Here is a 17,222-nt window from a genome sequence, read left to right as displayed (position 1 = left end):
TATGTATATCTCTCTTCATTCAGATGTAGTTAAAGTTACTACAAACGATGACTGTCATGTTGCAGCAAACAAACCTTTCCTGTAACGTTGAATTGCTAATCGTGTTCTCTTCATCCCTTGTATGTATATCTCTCTTCATTCAGATGTAGTTAAAGTTTCTACAAACGATGACTGTCATGTGGCAGCAAACAAACCTTTCCTGTAATGTTTAATTGCTAATCGTGTTCTCTTCATCCGTTGTATGTATATCTCTCTTCATTCAGCTGTAGTTAAAGTTACTAGAAACGGTGATTGTCATGTTGCAGCAAACAAACCTTTCCTGTAACGTTGAATTGCTAATCGTGTACTCTTCATCCCTTCTATGTATATCTCTCTTCATTCAGATGTAGTTAAAGTTACTACAAACGATGATAGTCATGTGGCAGCAAACAAACCTTTCCTGTAACATTGAATTGCTAATCGTGTTATCTTCATCCCTTGTATGTATATCTCTCTTCATTCAGATGTAGTTAAAGTTTCTAGAAACGATGATTGTCATGTTGCAGCAAAAAACCTTTCCTGTAACGTTGAATTGCTAATCGTGTTCTCTTCATCCCTTGTATGGATATCTCTCTTCATTCAGATGTAGTTAAAGTTACTAGAAACGACGATGGCCATGTTGAAGCAAACAAACCTTTCCTGTAACGCTGAATTGCTAATAGTGTTCTCTTCATCCCTGGTATGTATATCTCTCTTCATTCAGATGTAGTTAAAGTTACTAGAAACGATGACTGTCATGTTGCAGCAAACAAACCTTTCCTGTAACGTTGAATTGATAATCGTGTACTCTTCATCCCTTGTATGTACATCTCTCGTCATTCAGAAATAGTTGAAGTTTCTACAAACGATGACTGTCATGTAGCAGCAAACAAACCTTTCCTGTAACGTTGAATAGCTAATCGTGTTCTCTTCATCCCTTGTATGTATATCTCTCTTCATTCAGATGTAGTTAAAGTTTCTACAAACGATGACTGTCATGTGGCAGCAAACAAACCTTTCCTGTAACGTTGAATTGCTAATCGTGTTCTCTTCATCCCTTGTATGTATATCTCTCTTCATTCAGATGTAGTTAAAGTTTCTACAAACGATGACTGTCATGTGGCAGCAAACAAACCTTTCCTGTAACGTTGAATTGCTAATCGTGTTCTCTTCATCCCTTCTATGTATATGTCTCTTCATTCGGATGTAGTTAAAGTTACTACAAACGATGACTGTCATGTGGCAGCAAACAAACCTTTCCTGTAACGTTGAATTGCTAATCGTGTTCTCCTCATCCCTTGTATGTATATCTCTCTTCATTCAGATGTAGTTAAAGTTACTACAAACGATGACTGTCATGTCGCAGCAAACAAACCTTTCCTGTAACGTTGAATTGCTAATCGTGTTCTCTTTATCCCTGGTATGTATATCCCTCTTCATTCAGATGTAGTTAAAGTTAGTAGAAACGATGATGGCCGTGTTGCAGCAAACAAACCTTTCCTGTAACGTTGAATTGCTAATCGTGTTCTCTTCATCCCGTGTATGTAATATCTCTCTTCATTCAGATGTAGTTAAAGTTACTACAAACGATGATTGTCATGTTGCAGCAAACAAACCTTTCCTGTAACGTTGAATTGCTAATCGTGTTCTCTTCATCCCTTGTATGGATATCTCTCTTCATTCAGATGTAGTTAAAGTTTCTACAAACGATGACTGTCATGTGGCAGCAAACAAACCTTTCCAGTAATGTTTAATTGCTAATCGTGTTCTCTTCATCCCTTGTATGTATATCTCTCTTCATTCAGATGTAGTTAAAGTTACTACAAACGATGACTGTCATGTTGCAGCAAACAAACCTTTCCTTTAATGTTTAATTGCTAATCGTGTTCTCTTCATCCCTTGTATGTATATCTCCCTTCATTCAGATGTAGTTAAAGTTACTAGAAACGATGATTGTCATGTTGCAGCAAACAAACCTTTCCTGTGACGTTGAATAGCTAATCGTGTACTCTTCATCCCTTGTACGTATATCTCTCTTCATTAAGATGTAATTAAAATTACTAGAAACGATGATTGTCATGTTGCAGCAAACAAAACTTTCCTGTAACGTTGAATTGCTAATCGTGTACTCTTCATCCCTTGTATGTATATCTCTCTTCATTCAGATGTAGTTAAAGTTTCTACAAACGATGATTGTCATGTTGCAGCAAACAAACCTTTCCTGTAACGTTGAATTGCTAATCGTGTTCTCTTCATCCCTTCTATGTATATGTCTCTTCATTCAGATGTAGTTAAAGTTACTACAAACGATGACTGTCATGTGGCAGCAAACAAACCTTTCCTGTAACGTTGAATTGCTAATCGTGTTCTCCTCATCTCTTGTATGTATATCTCTCTTCATTCAGATGTAGTTAAAGTTACTACAAACGATGACTGTCATGTTGCAGCAAACAAACCTTTCCTGTAACGTTGAATTGCTAATCGTGTTCTCTTCATCCCTGGTATGTATATCTCTATTCATTCAGATGTAGTTAAAGTTGCTAGAAACGATGATGGCCGTGTTGAAGCAAACTAACCTTTCCCTGTAACGTTGAATTGCTAATCGTGTTCTCTTCATCCCTTGTATGTATATCTCTCTTCATTCAGATGTAGTTAAAGTTACTAGAAACGATGACTGTCATGTTGCAGCAAACAAACCTTTCCTGTAACGTTGAATTGCTAATCGTGTTCTCTTCATCCCTTGTATGTATATCTCTCTTCATTCAGATGTAGTTAAAGTTACTAGAAACGATGATTGTCATGTTGCAGCAAACAAACCTTTGCTGTAACGTTGAGTTGCTAATCGTGTACTCTTCATCCCTTGTATGTATATCTCTCTTCATTCAGATGTAGTTAAAGTTTCTACAAACGATGACTGTCATGTGGCAGCAAACAAACCTTTCCTGTAATGTTTAATTGCTAATCGTGTTCTCTTCATCCCTTGTATGTATATCTCTCTTCATTCAGCTGTAGTTAAAGTTACTAGAAACGGTGATTGTCATGTTGCAGCAAACAAACCTTTCCTGTAACGTTGAATTGCTAATCGTGTACTCTTCATCCCTTCTATGTATATCTCTCTTCATTCAGATGTAGTTAAAGTTACTACAAACGATGATAGTCATGTGGCAGCAAACAAACCTTTCCTGTAACATTGAATTGCTAATCGTGTTATCTTCATCCCTTGTATGTATATCTCTCTTCATTCAGATGTAGTTAAAGTTTCTAGAAACGATGATTGTCATGTTGCAGCAAAAAACCTTTCCTGTGACGTTGAATTGCTAATCGTGTTCTCTTCATCCCTTGTATGGATATCTCTCTTCATTCAGATGTAGTTAAAGTTACTAGAAACGACGATGGCCATGTTGAAGCAAACAAACCTTTCCTGTAACGCTGAATTGCTAATAGTGTTCTCTTCATCCCTGGTATGTATATCTCTCTTCATTCAGATGTAGTTAAAGTTACTAGAAACGATGACTGTCATGTTGCAGCAAACAAACCTTTCCTGTAACGTTGAATTGATAATCGTGTACTCTTCATCCCTTGTATGTACATCTCTCGTCATTCAGAAATAGTTGAAGTTTCTACAAACGATGACTGTCATGTAGCAGCAAACAAACCTTTCCTGTAACGTTGAATTGCTAATCGTGTTCTCTTCATCCCGTGTATGTAATATCTCTCTTCATTCAGATGTAGTTAAAGTTACTACAAACGATGATTGTCATGTTGCAGCAAACAAACCTTTCCTGTAACGTTGAATTGCTAATCGTGTTCTCTTCATCCCTTGTATGGATATCTCTCTTCATTCAGATGTAGTTAAAGTTTCTACAAACGATGACTGTCATGTGGCAGCAAACAAACCTTTCCTGTAATGTTTAATTGCTAATCGTGTTCTCTTCATCCCTTGTATGTATATCTCTCTTCATTCAGATGTAGTTAAAGTTACTACAAACGATGACTGTCATGTTGCAGCAAACAAACCTTTCCTTTAATGTTTAATTGCTAATCGTGTTCTCTTCATCCCTTGTATGTATATCTCCCTTCATTCAGATGTAGTTAAAGTTACTAGAAACGATGATTGTCATGTTGCAGCAAACAAACCTTTCCTGTGACGTTGAATAGCTAATCGTGTACTCTTCATCCCTTGTACGTATATCTCTCTTCATTAAGATGTAATTAAAATTACTAGAAACGATGATTGTCATGTTGCAGCAAACAAAACTTTCCTGTAACGTTGAATTGCTAATCGTGTACTCTTCATCCCTTGTATGTATATCTCTCTTCATTCAGATGTAGTTAAAGTTTCTACAAACGATGATTGTCATGTTGCAGCAAACAAACCTTTCCTGTAACGTTGAATTGCTAATCGTGTTCTCTTCATCCCTTCTATGTATATGTCTCTTCATTCAGATGTAGTTAAAGTTACTACAAACGATGACTGTCATGTGGCAGCAAACAAACCTTTCCTGTAACGTTGAATTGCTAATCGTGTTCTCCTCATCTCTTGTATGTATATCTCTCTTCATTCAGATGTAGTTAAAGTTACTACAAACGATGACTGTCATGTTGCAGCAAACAAACCTTTCCTGTAACGTTGAATTGCTAATCGTGTTCTCTTCATCCCTTGTATGTATATCTCTCTTCATTCAGATGTAGTTAAAGTTTCTACAAACGATGACTGTCATGTGGCAGCAAACAAACCTTTCCTGTAATGTTTAATTGCTAATCGTGTTCTCTTCATCCGTTGTATGTATATCTCTCTTCATTCAGCTGTAGTTAAAGTTACTAGAAACGGTGATTGTCATGTTGCAGCAAACAAACCTTTCCTGTAACGTTGAATTGCTAATCGTGTACTCTTCATCCCTTCTATGTATATCTCTCTTCATTCAGATGTAGTTAAAGTTACTACAAACGATGATAGTCATGTGGCAGCAAACAAACCTTTCCTGTAACATTGAATTGCTAATCGTGTTATCTTCATCCCTTGTATGTATATCTCTCTTCATTCAGATGTAGTTAAAGTTTCTAGAAACGATGATTGTCATGTTGCAGCAAAAAACCTTTCCTGTAACGTTGAATTGCTAATCGTGTTCTCTTCATCCCTTGTATGGATATCTCTCTTCATTCAGATGTAGTTAAAGTTACTAGAAACGACGATGGCCATGTTGAAGCAAACAAACCTTTCCTGTAACGCTGAATTGCTAATAGTGTTCTCTTCATCCCTGGTATGTATATCTCTCTTCATTCAGATGTAGTTAAAGTTACTAGAAACGATGACTGTCATGTTGCAGCAAACAAACCTTTCCTGTAACGTTGAATTGATAATCGTGTACTCTTCATCCCTTGTATGTACATCTCTCGTCATTCAGAAATAGTTGAAGTTTCTACAAACGATGACTGTCATGTAGCAGCAAACAAACCTTTCCTGTAACGTTGAATAGCTAATCGTGTTCTCTTCATCCCTTGTATGTATATCTCTCTTCATTCAGATGTAGTTAAAGTTTCTACAAACGATGACTGTCATGTGGCAGCAAACAAACCTTTCCTGTAACGTTGAATTGCTAATCGTGTTCTCTTCATCCCTTGTATGTATATCTCTCTTCATTCAGATGTAGTTAAAGTTTCTACAAACGATGACTGTCATGTGGCAGCAAACAAACCTTTCCTGTAACGTTGAATTGCTAATCGTGTTCTCTTCATCCCTTCTATGTATATGTCTCTTCATTCGGATGTAGTTAAAGTTACTACAAACGATGACTGTCATGTGGCAGCAAACAAACCTTTCCTGTAACGTTGAATTGCTAATCGTGTTCTCCTCATCCCTTGTATGGATATCTCTCTTCATTCAGATGTAGTTAAAGTTACTACAAACGATGACTGTCATGTCGCAGCAAACAAACCTTTCCTGTAACGTTGAATTGCTAATCGTGTTCTCTTTATCCCTGGTATGTATATCCCTCTTCATTCAGATGTAGTTAAAGTTAGTAGAAACGATGATGGCCGTGTTGCAGCAAACAAACCTTTCCTGTAACGTTGAATTGCTAATCGTGTTCTCTTCATCCCGTGTATGTAATATCTCTCTTCATTCAGATGTAGTTAAAGTTACTACAAACGATGATTGTCATGTTGCAGCAAACAAACCTTTCCTGTAACGTTGAATTGCTAATCGTGTTCTCTTCATCCCTTGTATGGATATCTCTCTTCATTCAGATGTAGTTAAAGTTTCTACAAACGATGACAGTCATGTGGCAGCAAACAAACCTTTCCAGTAATGTTTAATTGCTAATCGTGTTCTCTTCATCCCTTGTATGTATATCTCTCTTCATTCAGATGTAGTTAAAGTTACTACAAACGATGACTGTCATGTTGCAGCAAACAAACCTTTCCTTTAATGTTTAATTGCTAATCGTGTTCTCTTCATCCCTTGTATGTATATCTCCCTTCATTCAGATGTAGTTAAAGTTACTAGAAACGATGATTGTCATGTTGCAGCAAACAAACCTTTCCTGTGACGTTGAATAGCTAATCGTGTACTCTTCATCCCTTGTACGTATATCTCTCTTCATTAAGATGTAATTAAAATTACTAGAAACGATGATTGTCATGTTGCAGCAAACAAAACTTTCCTGTAACGTTGAATTGCTAATCGTGTACTCTTCATCCCTTGTATGTATATCTCTCTTCATTCAGATGTAGTTAAAGTTTCTACAAACGATGATTGTCATGTTGCAGCAAACAAACCTTTCCTGTAACGTTGAATTGCTAATCGTGTTCTCTTCATCCCTTCTATGTATATGTCTCTTCATTCAGATGTAGTTAAAGTTACTACAAACGATGACTGTCATGTGGCAGCAAACAAACCTTTCCTGTAACGTTGAATTGCTAATCGTGTTCTCCTCATCTCTTGTATGTATATCTCTCTTCATTCAGATGTAGTTAAAGTTACTACAAACGATGACTGTCATGTTGCAGCAAACAAACCTTTCCTGTAACGTTGAATTGCTAATCGTGTTCTCTTCATCCCTGGTATGTATATCTCTATTCATTCAGATGTAGTTAAAGTTGCTAGAAACGATGATGGCCGTGTTGAAGCAAACTAACCTTTCCCTGTAACGTTGAATTGCTAATCGTGTTCTCTTCATCCCTTGTATGTATATCTCTCTTCATTCAGATGTAGTTAAAGTTACTAGAAACGATGACTGTCATGTTGCAGCAAACAAACCTTTCCTGTAACGTTGAATTGCTAATCGTGTTCTCTTCATCCCTTGTATGTATATCTCTCTTCATTCAGATGTAGTTAAAGTTACTAGAAACGATGATTGTCATGTTGCAGCAAACAAACCTTTGCTGTAACGTTGAGTTGCTAATCGTGTACTCTTCATCCCTTGTATGTATATCTCTCTTCATTCAGATGTAGTTAAAGTTTCTACAAACGATGACTGTCATGTGGCAGCAAACAAACCTTTCCTGTAATGTTTAATTGCTAATCGTGTTCTCTTCATCCCTTGTATGTATATCTCTCTTCATTCAGCTGTAGTTAAAGTTACTAGAAACGGTGATTGTCATGTTGCAGCAAACAAACCTTTCCTGTAACGTTGAATTGCTAATCGTGTACTCTTCATCCCTTCTATGTATATCTCTCTTCATTCAGATGTAGTTAAAGTTACTACAAACGATGATAGTCATGTGGCAGCAAACAAACCTTTCCTGTAACATTGAATTGCTAATCGTGTTATCTTCATCCCTTGTATGTATATCTCTCTTCATTCAGATGTAGTTAAAGTTTCTAGAAACGATGATTGTCATGTTGCAGCAAAAAACCTTTCCTGTGACGTTGAATTGCTAATCGTGTTCTCTTCATCCCTTGTATGGATATCTCTCTTCATTCAGATGTAGTTAAAGTTACTAGAAACGACGATGGCCATGTTGAAGCAAACAAACCTTTCCTGTAACGCTGAATTGCTAATAGTGTTCTCTTCATCCCTGGTATGTATATCTCTCTTCATTCAGATGTAGTTAAAGTTACTAGAAACGATGACTGTCATGTTGCAGCAAACAAACCTTTCCTGTAACGTTGAATTGATAATCGTGTACTCTTCATCCCTTGTATGTACATCTCTCGTCATTCAGAAATAGTTGAAGTTTCTACAAACGATGACTGTCATGTAGCAGCAAACAAACCTTTCCTGTAACGTTGAATTGCTAATCGTGTTCTCTTCATCCCGTGTATGTAATATCTCTCTTCATTCAGATGTAGTTAAAGTTACTACAAACGATGATTGTCATGTTGCAGCAAACAAACCTTTCCTGTAACGTTGAATTGCTAATCGTGTTCTCTTCATCCCTTGTATGGATATCTCTCTTCATTCAGATGTAGTTAAAGTTTCTACAAACGATGACTGTCATGTGGCAGCAAACAAACCTTTCCTGTAATGTTTAATTGCTAATCGTGTTCTCTTCATCCCTTGTATGTATATCTCTCTTCATTCAGATGTAGTTAAAGTTACTACAAACGATGACTGTCATGTTGCAGCAAACAAACCTTTCCTGTAATGTTTAATTCCTAATCGTGTTCTCTTCATCCCTTGTATGTATATCTCTCTTCATTCAGATGTAGTTAAAGTTACTAGAAATGATGATTGTCATGTTGCAGCAAACAAACCTTTCCTGTAACGTTGAATTGCTAATCGTGTTCTCTTCATCCCTTATATGTATATCTCCCTTCATTCAGATGTAGTTAAAGTTACTAGAAACGATGATTGTCATTTTGCAGCAAACAAACCTTTCCTGTAACGTTGCATTGCTAATCGTGTACTCTTCATCCCTTGTATGTATATCTCTCTTCATTCAGATGTAGTTAAAGTTACTACAAACGATGATTGTCATGTGGCAGCGAACAAACCTTTCCTGTAACGTTGAATTGCTAATTGTGTTCTCTTCATCCCTTGTATGTATATCTCTCTTCATTCAGATGTAGTTAAAGTTTCTACAAACGATGACTGTCATGTTGCAGCAAACAAACCTTTCCTGTAACGTTGAATTGCTGATCGTGTTCTCTTCATCCCTTGTATGTATATCTCTCTTCATTCAGATGTAGTTAAAGTTACTAGAAACGGTGATTGTCATGTTGCAGCAAACAAACCTTTCCTGTAACGTTGAATTGCTAATCGTGTTCTCTTCATCCCTTGTATGTATATCTCTCTTAATTCAGATGTAGTTAAAGTTACTAGAAATGATGATTGTCATGTTGCAGCAAACAAACCTTTCCTGTAACGTTGAATTGCTAATCGTGTTCTCTTCATCCCTTGTATGTATATCTCTCTTCATTCAGATGTAGTTAAAGTTTCTACAAACGATGACTGTCATGTGGCAGCAAACAAACCTTTCCTGTAACGTTGAATTGCTAATCGTGTTCTCTTCATCCCTTCTATGTATATGTCTCTTCATTCAGATGTAGTTAAAGTTACTACAAACGATGACTGTCATGTGGCAGCAAACAAACCTTTCCTGTAACGTTGAATTGCTAATCGTGTTCTCCTCATCCCTTGTATGTATATCTCTCTTCATTCAGATGTAGTTAAAGTTACTACAAACGGTGACTGTCATGTCGCAGCAAACAAACCTTTCCTGTAACGTTGAATTGCTAATCGTGTTCTCTTTATCCCTGGTATGTATATCCCTCTTCATTCAGATGTAGTTAAAGTTAGTAGAAACGATGATGGCCGTGTTGCAGCAAACAAACCTTTCCTGTAACGTTGAATTGCTAATCGTGTTCTCTTCATCCCGTGTATGTAATATCTCTCTTCATTCAGATGTAGTTAAAGTTACTACAAACGATGATTGTCATGTTGCAGCAAACAAACCTTTCCTGTAACGTTGAATTGCTAATCGTGTTCTCTTCATCCCTTGTATGGATATCTCTCTTCATTCAGATGTAGTTAAAGTTTCTACAAACGATGACTGTCATGTGGCAGCAAACAAACCTTTCCAGTAATGTTTAATTGCTAATCGTGTTCTCTTCATCCCTTGTATGTATATCTCTCTTCATTCAGATGTAGTTAAAGTTACTACAAACGATGACTGTCATGTTGCAGCAAACAAACCTTTCCTTTAATGTTTAATTGCTAATCGTGTTCTCTTCATCCCTTGTATGTATATCTCCCTTCATTCAGATGTAGTTAAAGTTACTAGAAACGATGATTGTCATGTTGCAGCAAACAAACCTTTCCTGTAACGTTGAATTGCTAATCGTGTTCTCCTCATCTCTTGTATGTATATCTCTCTTCATTCAGATGTAGTTAAAGTTACTACAAACGATGACTGTCATGTTGCAGCAAACAAACCTTTCCTGTAACGTTGAATTGCTAATCGTGTTCTCTTCATCCCTGGTATGTATATCTCTATTCATTCAGATGTAGTTAAAGTTGCTAGAAACGATGATGGCCGTGTTGAAGCAAACTAACCTTTCCCTGTAACGTTGAATTGCTAATCGTGTTCTCTTCATCCCTTGTATGTATATCTCTCTTCATTCAGATGTAGTTAAAGTTACTAGAAACGATGACTGTCATGTTGCAGCAAACAAACCTTTCCTGTAACGTTGAATTGCTAATCGTGTTCTCTTCATCCCTTGTATGTATATCTCTCTTCATTCAGATGTAGTTAAAGTTACTAGAATCGATGATTGTCATGTTGCAGCAAACAAACCTTTGCTGTAACGTTGAGTTGCTAATCGTGTACTCTTCATCCCTTGTATGTATATCTCTCTTCATTCAGATGTAGTTAAAGTTTCTACAAACGATGACTGTCATGTGGCAGCAAACAAACCTTTCCTGTAATGTTTAATTGCTAATCGTGTTCTCTTCATCCGTTGTATGTATATCTCTCTTCATTCAGCTGTAGTTAAAGTTACTAGAAACGGTGATTGTCATGTTGCAGCAAACAAACCTTTCCTGTAACGTTGAATTGCTAATCGTGTACTCTTCATCCCTTCTATGTATATCTCTCTTCATTCAGATGTAGTTAAAGTTACTACAAACGATGATAGTCATGTGGCAGCAAACAAACCTTTCCTGTAACATTGAATTGCTAATCGTGTTATCTTCATCCCTTGTATGTATATCTCTCTTCATTGAGATGTAGTTAAAGTTTCTAGAAACGATGATTGTCATGTTGCAGCAAAAAACCTTTCCTGTAACGTTGAATTGCTAATCGTGTTCTCTTCATCCCTTGTATGGATATCTCTCTTCATTCAGATGTAGTTAAAGTTACTAGAAACGACGATGGCCATGTTGAAGCAAACAAACCTTTCCTGTAACGCTGAATTGCTAATAGTGTTCTCTTCATCCCTGGTATGTATATCTCTCTTCATTCAGATGTAGTTAAAGTTACTAGAAACGATGACTGTCATGTTGCAGCAAACAAACCTTTCCTGTAACGTTGAATTGATAATCGTGTACTCTTCATCCCTTGTATGTACATCTCTCGTCATTCAGAAATAGTTGAAGTTTCTACAAACGATGACTGTCATGTAGCAGCAAACAAACCTTTCCTGTAACGTTGAATAGCTAATCGTGTTCTCTTCATCCCTTGTATGTATATCTCTCTTCATTCAGATGTAGTTAAAGTTTCTACAAACGATGACTGTCATGTGGCAGCAAACAAACCTTTCCTGTAACGTTGAATTGCTAATCGTGTTCTCTTCATCCCTTGTATGTATATCTCTCTTCATTCAGATGTAGTTAAAGTTTCTACAAACGATGACTGTCATGTGGCAGCAAACAAACCTTTCCTGTAACGTTGAATTGCTAATCGTGTTCTCTTCATCCCTTCTATGTATATGTCTCTTCATTCGGATGTAGTTAAAGTTACTACAAACGATGACTGTCATGTGGCAGCAAACAAACCTTTCCTGTAACGTTGAATTGCTAATCGTGTTCTCCTCATCCCTTGTATGTATATCTCTCTTCATTCAGATGTAGTTAAAGTTACTACAAACGATGACTGTCATGTCGCAGCAAACAAACCTTTCCTGTAACGTTGAATTGCTAATCGTGTTCTCTTTATCCCTGGTATGTATATCCCTCTTCATTCAGATGTAGTTAAAGTTAGTAGAAACGATGATGGCCGTGTTGCAGCAAACAAACCTTTCCTGTAACGTTGAATTGCTAATCGTGTTCTCTTCATCCCGTGTATGTAATATCTCTCTTCATTCAGATGTAGTTAAAGTTACTACAAACGATGATTGTCATGTTGCAGCAAACAAACCTTTCCTGTAACGTTGAATTGCTAATCGTGTTCTCTTCATCCCTTGTATGGATATCTCTCTTCATTCAGATGTAGTTAAAGTTTCTACAAACGATGACTGTCATGTGGCAGCAAACAAACCTTTCCAGTAATGTTTAATTGCTAATCGTGTTCTCTTCATCCCTTGTATGTATATCTCTCTTCATTCAGATGTAGTTAAAGTTACTACAAACGATGACTGTCATGTTGCAGCAAACAAACCTTTCCTTTAATGTTTAATTGCTAATCGTGTTCTCTTCATCCCTTGTATGTATATCTCCCTTCATTCAGATGTAGTTAAAGTTACTAGAAACGATGATTGTCATGTTGCAGCAAACAAACCTTTCCTGTGACGTTGAATAGCTAATCGTGTACTCTTCATCCCTTGTACGTATATCTCTCTTCATTAAGATGTAATTAAAATTACTAGAAACGATGATTGTCATGTTGCAGCAAACAAAACTTTCCTGTAACGTTGAATTGCTAATCGTGTACTCTTCATCCCTTGTATGTATATCTCTCTTCATTCAGATGTAGTTAAAGTTTCTACAAACGATGATTGTCATGTTGCAGCAAACAAACCTTTCCTGTAACGTTGAATTGCTAATCGTGTTCTCTTCATCCCTTCTATGTATATGTCTCTTCATTCAGATGTAGTTAAAGTTACTACAAACGATGACTGTCATGTGGCAGCAAACAAACCTTTCCTGTAACGTTGAATTGCTAATCGTGTTCTCCTCATCTCTTGTATGTATATCTCTCTTCATTCAGATGTAGTTAAAGTTACTACAAACGATGACTGTCATGTTGCAGCAAACAAACCTTTCCTGTAACGTTGAATTGCTAATCGTGTTCTCTTCATCCCTGGTATGTATATCTCTATTCATTCAGATGTAGTTAAAGTTGCTAGAAACGATGATGGCCGTGTTGAAGCAAACTAACCTTTCCCTGTAACGTTGAATTGCTAATCGTGTTCTCTTCATCCCTTGTATGTATATCTCTCTTCATTCAGATGTAGTTAAAGTTACTAGAAACGATGACTGTCATGTTGCAGCAAACAAACCTTTCCTGTAACGTTGAATTGCTAATCGTGTTCTCTTCATCCCTTGTATGTATATCTCTCTTAATTCAGATGTAGTTAAAGTTACTAGAAATGATGATTGTCATGTTGCAGCAAACAAACCTTTCCTGTAACGTTGAATTGCTAATCGTGTTCTCTTCATCCCTTGTATGTATATCTCTCTTCATTCAGATGTAGTTAAAGTTTCTACAAACGATGACTGTCATGTGGCAGCAAACAAACCTTTCCTGTAACGTTGAATTGCTAATCGTGTTCTCTTCATCCCTTCTATGTATATGTCTCTTCATTCAGATGTAGTTAAAGTTACTACAAACGATGACTGTCATGTGGCAGCAAACAAACCTTTCCTGTAACGTTGAATTGCTAATCGTGTTCTCCTCATCCCTTGTATGTATATCTCTCTTCATTCAGATGTAGTTAAAGTTACTACAAACGGTGACTGTCATGTCGCAGCAAACAAACCTTTCCTGTAACGTTGAATTGCTAATCGTGTTCTCTTTATCCCTGGTATGTATATCCCTCTTCATTCAGATGTAGTTAAAGTTAGTAGAAACGATGATGGCCGTGTTGCAGCAAACAAACCTTTCCTGTAACGTTGAATTGCTAATCGTGTTCTCTTCATCCCGTGTATGTAATATCTCTCTTCATTCAGATGTAGTTAAAGTTACTACAAACGATGATTGTCATGTTGCAGCAAACAAACCTTTCCTGTAACGTTGAATTGCTAATCGTGTTCTCTTCATCCCTTGTATGGATATCTCTCTTCATTCAGATGTAGTTAAAGTTTCTACAAACGATGACTGTCATGTGGCAGCAAACAAACCTTTCCAGTAATGTTTAATTGCTAATCGTGTTCTCTTCATCCCTTGTATGTATATCTCTCTTCATTCAGATGTAGTTAAAGTTACTACAAACGATGACTGTCATGTTGCAGCAAACAAACCTTTCCTGTAACGTTGAATTGCTAATCGTGTTCTCCTCATCTCTTGTATGTATATCTCTCTTCATTCAGATGTAGTTAAAGTTACTACAAACGATGACTGTCATGTTGCAGCAAACAAACCTTTCCTGTAACGTTGAATTGCTAATCGTGTTCTCTTCATCCCTGGTATGTATATCTCTATTCATTCAGATGTAGTTAAAGTTGCTAGAAACGATGATGGCCGTGTTGAAGCAAACTAACCTTTCCCTGTAACGTTGAATTGCTAATCGTGTTCTCTTCATCCCTTGTATGTATATCTCTCTTCATTCAGATGTAGTTAAAGTTACTAGAAACGATGACTGTCATGTTGCAGCAAACAAACCTTTACTGTAACGTTGAATTGCTAATCGTGTTCTCTTCATCCCTTGTATGTATATCTCTCTTCATTCAGATGTAGTTAAAGTTACTAGAATCGATGATTGTCATGTTGCAGCAAACAAACCTTTGCTGTAACGTTGAGTTGCTAATCGTGTACTCTTCATCCCTTGTATGTATATCTCTCTTCATTCAGATGTAGTTAAAGTTTCTACAAACGATGACTGTCATGTGGCAGCAAACAAACCTTTCCTGTAATGTTTAATTGCTAATCGTGTTCTCTTCATCCGTTGTATGTATATCTCTCTTCATTCAGCTGTAGTTAAAGTTACTAGAAACGGTGATTGTCATGTTGCAGCAAACAAACCTTTCCTGTAACGTTGAATTGCTAATCGTGTACTCTTCATCCCTTCTATGTATATCTCTCTTCATTCAGATGTAGTTAAAGTTACTACAAACGATGATAGTCATGTGGCAGCAAACAAACCTTTCCTGTAACATTGAATTGCTAATCGTGTTATCTTCATCCCTTGTATGTATATCTCTCTTCATTCAGATGTAGTTAAAGTTTCTAGAAACGATGATTGTCATGTTGCAGCAAAAAACCTTTCCTGTAACGTTGAATTGCTAATCGTGTTCTCTTCATCCCTTGTATGGATATCTCTCTTCATTCAGATGTAGTTAAAGTTACTAGAAACGACGATGGCCATGTTGAAGCAAACAAACCTTTCCTGTAACGCTGAATTGCTAATAGTGTTCTCTTCATCCCTGGTATGTATATCTCTCTTCATTCAGATGTAGTTAAAGTTACTAGAAACGATGACTGTCATGTTGCAGCAAACAAACCTTTCCTGTAACGTTGAATTGATAATCGTGTACTCTTCATCCCTTGTATGTACATCTCTCGTCATTCAGAAATAGTTGAAGTTTCTACAAACGATGACTGTCATGTAGCAGCAAACAAACCTTTCCTGTAACGTTGAATAGCTAATCGTGTTCTCTTCATCCCTTGTATGTATATCTCTCTTCATTCAGATGTAGTTAAAGTTTCTACAAACGATGACTGTCATGTGGCAGCAAACAAACCTTTCCTGTAACGTTGAATTGCTAATCGTGTTCTCTTCATCCCTTGTATGTATATCTCTCTTCATTCAGATGTAGTTAAAGTTTCTACAAACGATGACTGTCATGTGGCAGCAAACAAACCTTTCCTGTAACGTTGAATTGCTAATCGTGTTCTCTTCATCCCTTCTATGTATATGTCTCTTCATTCGGATGTAGTTAAAGTTACTACAAACGATGACTGTCATGTGGCAGCAAACAAACCTTTCCTGTAACGTTGAATTGCTAATCGTGTTCTCCTCATCCCTTGTATGTATATCTCTCTTCATTCAGATGTAGTTAAAGTTACTACAAACGATGACTGTCATGTCGCAGCAAACAAACCTTTCCTGTAACGTTGAATTGCTAATCGTGTTCTCTTTATCCCTGGTATGTATATCCCTCTTCATTCAGATGTAGTTAAAGTTAGTAGAAACGATGATGGCCGTGTTGCAGCAAACAAACCTTTCCTGTAACGTTGAATTGCTAATCGTGTTCTCTTCATCCCGTGTATGTAATATCTCTCTTCATTCAGATGTAGTTAAAGTTACTACAAACGATGATTGTCATGTTGCAGCAAACAAACCTTTCCTGTAACGTTGAATTGCTAATCGTGTTCTCTTCATCCCTTGTATGGATATCTCTCTTCATTCAGATGTAGTTAAAGTTTCTACAAACGATGACTGTCATGTGGCAGCAAACAAACCTTTCCAGTAATGTTTAATTGCTAATCGTGTTCTCTTCATCCCTTGTATGTATATCTCTCTTCATTCAGATGTAGTTAAAGTTACTACAAACGATGACTGTCATGTTGCAGCAAACAAACCTTTCCTTTAATGTTTAATTGCTAATCGTGTTCTCTTCATCCCTTGTATGTATATCTCCCTTCATTCAGATGTAGTTAAAGTTACTAGAAACGATGATTGTCATGTTGCAGCAAACAAACCTTTCCTGTGACGTTGAATAGCTAATCGTGTACTCTTCATCCCTTGTACGTATATCTCTCTTCATTAAGATGTAATTAAAATTACTAGAAACGATGATTGTCATGTTGCAGCAAACAAAACTTTCCTGTAACGTTGAATTGCTAATCGTGTACTCTTCATCCCTTGTATGTATATCTCTCTTCATTCAGATGTAGTTAAAGTTTCTACAAACGATGATTGTCATGTTGCAGCAAACAAACCTTTCCTGTAACGTTGAATTGCTAATCGTGTTCTCTTCATCCCTTCTATGTATATGTCTCTTCATTCAGATGTAGTTAAAGTTACTACAAACGATGACTGTCATGTGGCAGCAAACAAACCTTTCCTGTAACGTTGAATTGCTAATCGTGTTCTCCTCATCTCTTGTATGTATATCTCTCTTCATTCAGATGTAGTTAAAGTTACTACAAACGATGACTGT

Source organism: Rhineura floridana, chromosome 13 (genome assembly GCF_030035675.1).
Source record: "Rhineura floridana isolate rRhiFlo1 chromosome 13, rRhiFlo1.hap2, whole genome shotgun sequence".
In the NCBI taxonomy this organism is placed as follows: domain Eukaryota; kingdom Metazoa; phylum Chordata; class Lepidosauria; order Squamata; family Rhineuridae; genus Rhineura; species Rhineura floridana.
Note: the sequence above shows the minus strand (reverse complement) of the source record.